The following is a 10,187-nucleotide window of genomic DNA, read 5'->3' on the forward strand; positions in this document are numbered from 1 at the left end:
ATTGGTGCAATTCCCACACTATGTCTCTAGTGTTGTCCCCTGTAGGGCTGTGGGTCAGTGAGGGATGTCATGTTTCATGGTGGGGCTAGCTATATGGTCCTCTCTGCATTGACTGCAGAGTGGAGTTTTTATAGTACACATTTTTCCCTGCTAGTGGTTTCCCTTGGGGGAAAGCTCTCTCTGGTCAAAGTGAATTTTTTTGTAAAAGTAGTTTTGCTCTAACCTTGTTTTTTGTGATGGCCAATTTAAGAGAGCTGCCATGTGGCTGTGAAATTTTGAACACAGCTTATAAGGACAGTACTATGGGAAAAACTCAACTATACTAATGTTTTTTTCGTTTCAAAAAAGGAGAAATGTTGATTGATAACAAACCTCATTCAGGATGTCTGTCAACTTCCCCGACAATGGACGAAATGTTGACTCCGCATTTGGAGTATGTTCCACCAGGTCAGACTGTTAATCAAGCTTTCTATTTAGAGGTTCTGAATAGATAGCATAATTGTGTGTGGCAAAAAAGGCCTGATTTGCACCTGCTTATGCACCCATCTCAGTGTGCCAGTTGTTGGGAAAAAACAGGATGCCTCTCTTCCTCCACCCGCCTTACTCACCTGACCTCGTTCCATGCTACATCTTTGTATTTCTGCTAATGAAGAGAGACATGAAAGGACAGCAATTTGATGAGGTGGACGAGGTAAAGAAAAAACGAGGGAGGTGCTGTCAACCATCCAAACAGATGAGTTTGAAAAATCTTTCCAAGATTGGAACCACAGATTTGACAAATGTATTAAGGTCATGGATAGCACTTTGAACATGATAAGGTGGTTTTGTAAAAAATTTTAAATACATAGCTTTGAAAAAAAATCCATTTTTTTGTACCCCTGATATTCCAGCTAAATCTGAAACTACAATTTTATTACAGGTTGTAATCTCTTCACTACATTTCTAGGACCCCAAAAGTTATGAAAACCAGGAGTTTAAAATTTGGCAGCATAATTTGAACTGATAGGAAGCTCGCTATAGTTATTTGTCCAACAAATGTACATATTTTGCAGTAGAAATATTAGTCTGTTTGGTAATGGCCTGCTGCATGAAATCCTCCTTGGTAGTTCACAAAATAAATAATACATGCACAATGCTACCTCCCTAAAAATCATAAAATTTTTAATTATATAAAATTCTGAGTTATAAGATATTCCTGGCCCCAAAGATTTAAGAAATGGATTGTGGACTATAGTGTTCAACTTTATAAATAATGCTATTGTGTATGAATAATAATTTGTCATCAGAATACCAAATAGGTGTTAATTAAAAAAAAAATCGGTATCATTGAGGGTGATGTCTCTGGTCGTAAGTAACGAAAGCCTTCTCTTCAATTTCTTTTTTTTTTTAACCACTGTTGTCTTTTTAAATTTTAAATTAATCATTTTATTGGGGGGGGGGGCTCTTACAAATCTTATAGCAATCCATCATTCAGTTGTATTAAGCACACTTGTACATATGTTTGCCATCAATATTTCCGAAACAATTTCTTTGTAATTGAGCCTTTGGTATCAGCTCTTTTTTCCCCTCCTTCCCTTACGCTCCCACTCTGGTAAATCCTTGATCAATTATATATTATTGTTGTTGTTTTGTGTCTTACACTGTCCATTGTTTCCTGTCACCTACATTTCTGTTTTTCGTGTCCCCTACCACCACCACCCCCCTCCCCTCATGATATTGCTGCTCCTGAGGATTTTATCTGTCCTGAATTCCATTTGTCGAAAGCTCTTATCTGTACCATTGTGTGTACTCCGGTCTAAATAGATTTTTTTAAGGTAGAACTGGATCATGGTATCGGGGGTGGGCATTCAGGAACTAGAGGAATGATGAGTGTTTCGTAGGTGCTATACTGCATCCTGTTTGAGTTGTCCCTTCTTTGTAACCCTTTTGTGGGAGTCTTCAGCTTCTTGACTTGAAGATTTGGAAGGCTATTTTGCTTAAGTGTTTTTACAAATTCAAGTTCTAAACACTAATTGAAGAAGGTACATTTTGAATATTTTCCAAAGCAGATTGAAAGTTGTTGCCTCCACATAGAATATTTTATTTGTAATGTTTTTGTACTTGAGGTTTCATACTATTTCCTTTAAAATGCTCAAAATTCTAAGCTTTTTCAAAAATAGTTTTATTGGCATATAATTCACATGTCAAAAAAAAAAACAAAAAAAAAATTCACATGTCATACAATTCAGTAGTTCAGTCATATTAAGAGTTGTACAGAGATGGGGGCGGAAAAGAGTTGTACAATCATTACCACAATTTTAGAACATTTTCTTCTTTTTTTTACTCATTGTTATTCCTTCCCATTTTCCCCAGCCTCTCCTGCCATACCCCAAGATACTATTAATCCATAGAGACAATAGATTTACTTACCGTATATACTCGAGTATAGGCCGCCCTGAATATCAGCCGAGGCACCTAATTTTGCCACAAAAAGTGCATTAAAATGTGCTGAAAAACTCGGCTTATATATGAGTATATACGGTATCTTGGGTTTTGTATACAGAAAAGCTTAGGCCCACAAACAAACATTAACAACAATAACAAAATAAAACAAAAACCTCAATTGAAAAGAAAGCAAAAAATATTAAAAACTAGGACAAAGTTAGGATGGGTCAAAAGGAGATAAACTCATCAAATGTTTACTTTTACTCTAACTGCATCTGCAGTAATCCACTTTCCAAAGCACTCTACATGGTAACAAGTCTGTTGATGTCATTTCCCACCCCACCCCTTGCCTGGAGGTAGCCCACTTTATGAGTTAGCCTCCTGGCAAAGACACTCAGCTTTATGAGTGGGGAGCCTTGCTGTTCTGATGTTGCAGGCTCTTGGTCTGAGGCCATTTGGCACAGCAGGTTTTCTGTCTGAAGGGTGTGCTTCACTCTGCTTTTCTCTTTTGGCAGAGACCCCCCCTTTCTGCTCCTGTGGCTGTGAGGTGCTGCTGAGTCACTTCTGACCCCTAGTGACCCGATACCCAACAGAATGCAGCACTGCCCGGTCGGTCCTGGACCATCTCCTAGTTGTTTCAGCCACGGTGTCAATTCGTTCCGTTGAGGGCCTTCCTCCTTTGCACTGTCCCTCTTCTTTACCAAACGTGATGCCCACCTCCAGGGACAGGCTTCCCTTATCTGAGACAAAGTCTTACCATCCTTGCCTCTGGCTGTACTTCTTCCAAGACAGATTTATTTGACTTTTTAGCAGGCCATGGTACTTCTGAGATGCCTCATTTTAAACCTAGTGTGATGTCAAAACTGATCAATACCCAGTATATCCTGCTTGTGTGGCCCCATCCCACATGGGTGCCATACACCCTATTTACATTATTAGTAAACCGTTCAATCCCTTTGGTGGCCCACAAACACCCTGTTGCCATACTGGGTTACACGTTTGCATTTCAAGGTCAGTTTCAATCCACCAGCAACTCAGGGGAAGTTGGAGGAGTCTATCTGCTCTGTCCTGGAGGGTCCTGTGGAGTGGAATCCACTTGATGGTAGTGGGTTTTGGTACCCAGTCTTTTGGAAGGAATTATGAAGACGATATATAGCTAGAAGAGTCCTATCATATAACTCACTGGATCACAGTATTTGTCATTCTTACCCTTTTCAAGGGACTTCAGTTTGTAACTGTTATTATTTTGTCAGTAAGCTGTATTTAGTTATTAGTAAACTTGATATAGTTCTATGCTTTTTATAAATTCAGAATTATGAATTATAAGGTGATGATGTTGTGATGGAGTCAATTAATATGGTTCTTCTAGCCATAATTCCTTATGTGCTGTACTATAATTTGGGATTCTATCCCTGGGGTTATAAATCATTTTGGAGTGTGTTTTCTGTTACAGGCTCAGGGTGGGTCTTGAAGAATCTACTTCCATTTTGGAGGGAATTTTCAGTTACAGAGGAACTCTGTTGAGGTTGTGGGTTATGCACTAGGCAAGGTCAGCAGTTCTAAACCACCAGCTGCTCCAGGGGAAAAGGATGAGGCTTTCAACTCCTGTAAAAGTTTATAGTCTTAAAAACCTATAGGGACAGTTCTACTCTGCCCTATAGGCTGTCTGTGAGTTGTAATCAACTCCATGTCTCTGTTACAGGATTAGGGTGGGATGTGTCCGGCTATCAAAAGATAGAGCATCTGGGGTCTTAAATGCTTGAAGGTAAACAAGCGGCCATCTAGCTCAGAAGCAACAAAGCCCACATGGAAGAAGCATACCAGCCTGTGCGATCACAAGGTGTTGAAGGGATCAGGTATCAGGCATCATCAGAACAAAAAATCTTACCACAGATGGGGGAGTGCCGAGTGGAGACCCAAAGCCCATTTGTAGGCCACTGGAGATCCCCTTGCAGAGGGGTCTCGGGGAGGAGATGAGCCAGTCAGGGTGCGATGTAGCTATAAATTCTTATTAATGAGAATGGATAGAAGCCTTATTTGAAAGCACTTTATGTTTCTTGGACTTCTTTTTTTTTGTTACATGAAGTGAGTATGTAAGAGAAATAAATATTACTACTTGAAGAGCAGAGGCAAAATATACACATACAGATTATATTTCTGTTCTTCATGGTGATTGTAATCAGCTTTGACTAGAATAATTACTTTATTCATAAGTCCATGGTGAAAATCCCTCAAACCTTCTGAATGAAGATACATGGAGATGGCACAATCTCACTTGCTGAAAGTGAGGAGGTCTGGGACTACTTGATGTTGAAGAACAAGGATTGCCTTGTTCATGGATTACAACTCAGTGTACTAAAGATTCAAATCCTCACAACTGAACCAATAGATAGCATCATTTATCTCAAGGATTTCATCTTACTTGGACCAACAGTCAATGTGCATGGAAGCATCAGTCAAGAGAGCCAATGACTCATTTCATTGGGTAAATCTGCACCGGACCCAAGCCATGGTATTTTCAGTTGCCTCATGTGGTAGTACATAGTTTTATGTCGACGTGCAGATATATGAAAGAGTAGGGGTGATATTCAATCTGTCAATCAGGTCACAGCCTGATGGTGTCTCCTAGTGGGCATGTCCCAGAATGATGCTTCCACACACCACTGGATCCATAAGACTTTGCACCCACCCATTTGTGATCTTCCTGCACTTTGCATCATTGCACGTGACTGCATGAGTCTGAATGGCTTGCCAGGAGGACAGTGAAGGCAGAGAGAAAGGGACGGTTCCCAGAGTCTGAAGGTGACACATTGGCTAAGCATTTCCCTGCTATTTATACGGTAAATGATTTAAACCTACCTGCTGTCCTATGGGAGAAAAATGGAACAGTCTACTTTCATGAAAATTACAGCTTTGGAAATAAGGGATAGCGCTGCTCTATCCTGTAGGGTTGCTAGAAGTGGAATTGACTTGAAGGCTACAGGTAGTAATTGGATGGATGGATGGATGGATGGATGGATGGATGGATGGATGGATGGGTGGATGAGCCTTGGTGGGGGATTGATTACTCATTAGACTGCTAACTGCAAAATCAGCAGTTTGAAATCACTAACTTCTCCAGTTACAGTCTTGGAAACACCCAGGGGCAGTTCTGTCCTCTAGGGTAGAGTCAGCATCAACTCAATGGCAGTGAGTTTCATTTGTTTTGGGGGGGTGTCTTACATAAATATATGTATGTGTAACATAAATGTTTGTTCATTGAAGGAATGGATTTTCTAGAAGAGGGAAATTATAAATCTCAGTGACCTGTCAGAGTAATATGGCTTTTTCTTCTGAGCTAGCAAGACTTGGAAGTAGAAAACCTTGCATTGCAATATAATTAGAACTTCACAACCATCAAATAGCACAATACTATTTGGAATTTCATAGTGTACTATGTAACAAATGAATAATGCCATAAAATGGTCTTTTTAAGAAGTTCATCTCTATAGACTCCGCCAGGAGGGGTCACTTAAAACCAACCAACCAACCAAAGACCAAAGGAATTAAATTCAGCTATTTAGGTTTTCTCGTATTCTCTTCAGCTTGTTTCAGCAAAATAAACTCTTACTTTGGGATCAAGTCTGTAAAAGTGTCTTAACTTTTTGAGTAAACATTAAAGTAAAAGAAAATCATCTCTTTTATAAATAAATAATGTCTTCTCTTTGAAGTTAACTATTAAATATTTGGCATTTGTTTTATAAGCATGGCCAAGGAAGTCTTAGTTCCTCTTAAAATAGAGTTCTTCAGAAATTATTATTTATGAACAGAACGGAGGTCTTAGTTATTATTTTTAGTTTTGAGTTTTATTGAGGACTTATGCTGTTAAGAGATTCAGAACTGCACCCTTCAAGATAATTGGTAATACTCCATTTTAGGATGGTGGGCTAGCATGTTGACACATATTGAAGTATGCTGACTAAATTGCTTTTTGACTTATTTATTCTATATAGTGCTTTTATTATCTCAAATTTAAACAGTTCAACTTTGGTGAACAATTTGGTGATTATATTACTACATTCATTATTTAAAAAATACCATCTTAGTAAAGAAATTAACCAGATGACTTGCCTTTTTTTGGGGTGTGTATAAGTTTTTCATAGTATCATAGTTTTGCTTTTGTTAGGTATATGTATCCCTGTGTTCTGTTCTGTTGAAAAATAAATAAACCTCCAGACTTAAATTCACAGAAAGTTAGAATTGGGTCCAAACTCATTGCTGTCCACTTGATCCCAACTCATAGTGACCCATACAAGACAGGGTAGAACTGTCCTTGTGAGTTTCTGAGACTGTAATGCTTTATGGGAGTAGAAAGTCTCATCTTTCTCCTGAGGAGACGGCTGGTAGTTTCCCATAGGTGACCTTGAGGTTAGCAGCCCAGGCATAATCAATCCACTATGCCTCCAGGGTTCCCAGAATTGGGAGGGATCTTAAATGATCAACTGTCTATCTTCCTGTGGAAGATAGGGATTCCTTCTTGAGTCGTGTAGCATTCCTTCCCTAGATTCTGCACAAATAAGATGAGTACATTTTCTTCTCATGGAAAAACACACACACCAGAGACTTTTGACCTCAGTTCCATGTGAAGCTTCGTAAACTACATTCCTGCAGATATCAAGTCAGACTTAGAAGTCTGTAAATATTTTTAGTTGGCCAAGATGTTGCTTCTTTACAGTAATGAAAGAGGCTAAAGCAGGCCTTTCTTACCATTCCTTTTGAGAAGTTATTTTATTTTCACCAGAAGTTTCTTGGGAGCGCTGTTAGAGTGAGGGAGGGTAGGAAGTGAGGGCTAACAATCCTGATCTCCCTGGAGCTGGGATTTCCTGCAAACCATGGAGCTAGCATGTGAGAGGAGCAGCCAGTCATAATACCAGTCAGATAAGACTGAAATGGCAATTCACACCCTCATGTAATTTTCGTAACTCTTTGAATATGATCTTTGTTTCGTGCTTGACAAGGTACTTATATTCAGAGTTCAGTATTTATGTTGGAAAGTTATAACTTCACTGTAACAAATTAAGTATATGTCTTCATCAAAGTCTTTTTATTAAGATAAGAATCTTTTAAAAGAACATGAAAACATAAAGCACTTTTATTTATATCTTATTATTATATCACCTTTTATTACATCTTCTCTATTGATCCTTACAGGAGACCACCAGGTAATCAGCATCCTTATTCCCATCTTTTGCTAAGGTAATAGACCCAGAGGGGGTCTGAGTCCTTAAGTAGACGTTATTGGTATTCCAGGAGACCTGCGCTTGATTCTGGCCATTCTTTCTGCTCAGCTACCACCTGTCAGTGGAGGCTTACGTGCTGCTATGCTGCTGAAGGGGTTTCAGCGGAGCTGCCAGACTTAAGATGGACTAGGAGGAAAGGCCTGGAAATCCACTTCTGAAAATCAGCCCATGCACACTCTGTGGATCACAAAGTCCAATCTGCAACTGATAAGGGGAATGGGGCAGCACCAGGCAGTGTTTTGTTCTGTATGGGGTCAACATGAACTGGAGGCCAACTCAACGGCAGCTAGCAACAAGTAGGGAGCTCACATTGTACACTCAGGACCTCTGATTCACATTTCTTGCTATTTTTATTGTGCTGTGAAGATTAAAAAATAGGAGCTGTCAAAAGTGATTTCTGTATGTGCTAAGGAAGCACATTATTTAAGGAAACTGTGACAGTGTGTTTGGGTGGATATTTTTTTGGGTGGATATTTATCGTTCAAGTTTTTTCCCATGTGGTAAGAATTTATTGATAAGCAGCTTTGTTCATATCAAAACCCCCTGTTGATGCTGTCAGTGAGCATTGGACTGCTAAAGTCAGTGATTCAAAACCAACAGCCACTCTTCAGGAGCAAGATGAAGTGCTACTGTAAAGATTTACAACTTTGGAAACCTGATATATGGGATCACTATGAGTCAAAATCAACTTGATGGTGATGGTTTGGTTTGGGGTTGTTCATACCACCAGGAAGACCACCCTTTCCAGTTTTCTTGTTCAAACTTACGTAGTTCAATACCCAAGAATAAATATTGTCTTCTGGGATATACTTAATGGATGCTTTGCAAATGGATTGACCCAGCGAATTTGAATTTTGAGCGAATTGTGCTTTCTAATTAAAAACCTTTGGAAAACCAATTATGTTTGTGTTTAAGTTAATTTTTAATAAACTTTAGTTTGTTTTAGACATTTTGTACTTACCTTTAATATTGACCATTTTAATTTTACATCCTTTGAATTATTACAATATAAGATGATCATTATGACTTTGTAGATAAAGAAATTGAGTTTCAGGGAGTTTAGCTAAGCTCACTAACATCATATAGCAAGTACCAGAGGTAAAATTCAAATCTGAATTTGGCTTCCTTTCATACTTTTAGTAATTATTTTCATATATTGTACTCATGGTTATCCTATGTCAGATTTTTCAAAAGTAGAATGCCAGGCTTTCCTTCTAAGGCACCTCTGGGTGGACTTGAGCCATCACGCTCTCTGCAGCCCAGTGTACTTGCCTTTTGTACCATCCCTGATTTGTATAAACAACAACAAAAAGATTGTTATTTAGGAGTGCTTTGTGTGATTACAATTTTAAATAGGCACTTTTCTCCAAAGCCTACATTTATTGTCTTTGAGTGATACCAGCTTAGCAACCCTGTAGGACAGTACAGAACTGCCTGACTTCTCTAGGAAACAGATTGCCACATCTTTCTCCCAAGGGGCAGCTTTAATCTTTCAGTTAACAGTTGAATGCGTTAACATTGCACTACCCGGGCTGCTACAGTAGAACCCTGGACCTCAACAGTAATCCGTTCTAGAAGGAGCATTGAGATGCAATGCAGTTGAGTTCCAAATCACTTTTTCCCATAAGAAATAACTAGAAGCGGATTAATGTGTTCTAGACCCAAGTTTTCACCCTAACCTTGCCTTTTTGTACAAAACACTACAAATTAAATTTCAAAGTAAAGAAGTTCAGAGTTTAATAATGCATAAGAAACATTTTTAAAGTTTTTAACATATACAGTATGACCCATACCTTGAGATTGATGAGGATCTGGATCTGTGGACATGGATGTGGGGAGGAGGTGTGGAGAGTCATTGTTTGGAAGAGGAATTCCCTTCCATTAAAATCAACTGGTAGCTGCTTTTCAGGAGTTTTTTCCCTTCTTTGCCTTTTTTCACTAGGACCAGGTTGGCTTTCTCTTTAAAAAAAAAAAAATTGTCTAATGAGGTCTGCTGTTGGTATTTCCTTAACTGTTTTCTAAAAGGGTTTACGAAATTATCATCGACAATATTGATAACACAGTTATTCAGTTTCTTGTCATGATGATTCTTTTAAAAAGAACTCTTGGACTTTCTCCCAATGAAGCAGCATTTCTTTGATTTCTGAAGAAGCTGACTCACTCTTGATTTCCTCCTCTCCAATCAGCTCCTCAGCCAAAATCTTCTGCTGTTCCTCTTGAAGTTCCTGGAGTTCCTCTGTGGTGAGTTCAGTGCTGTGCTCTTTAATCAGCTCCTCAACCTCATCGGCACTGACCTCCAGGCCATGGACTTGGTCACAGAAACAATTTCTTCCACATCTGGGTCAGGCAGAGGAAGGGGCTCAGCTTCAGGGTCAACTTGTAGCTTCAAAGTCCCTAAGAGGAACCCCATCAGGCCTCTAAGAGTCCTCTTGGAAACATCTGCCCATGCTTTGTTTATGAGCCCTAACACAGCTCAAAATATGG

The 10,187-nt window shown here is 39.1% G+C and overlaps 1 long non-coding RNA gene across 1 annotated transcript in view; it reads left to right on the top strand.

The window, feature by feature from the left end:
• LOC123521805 overlaps window positions 1-8,321 on the top strand; it is a 30,040-nt gene extending 21,719 nt beyond the window's left edge. The window contains exons 2-3 of the long non-coding RNA XR_006680146.1: window positions 7,615-7,625; window positions 7,714-8,321. This is a non-coding gene — a long non-coding RNA (uncharacterized LOC123521805). The remainder of the gene's footprint in view (window positions 1-7,614; window positions 7,626-7,713) is intronic.
• Window positions 8,322-10,187: the final 1,866 nt, after the last annotated feature.

The sequence above is a fragment of the Echinops telfairi genome, unplaced genomic scaffold (assembly GCF_000313985.2).
Source record: "Echinops telfairi isolate 266 unplaced genomic scaffold, ASM31398v2 ScPeMD7_70;HRSCAF=299, whole genome shotgun sequence".
Classification (NCBI taxonomy): domain Eukaryota; kingdom Metazoa; phylum Chordata; class Mammalia; order Afrosoricida; family Tenrecidae; genus Echinops; species Echinops telfairi.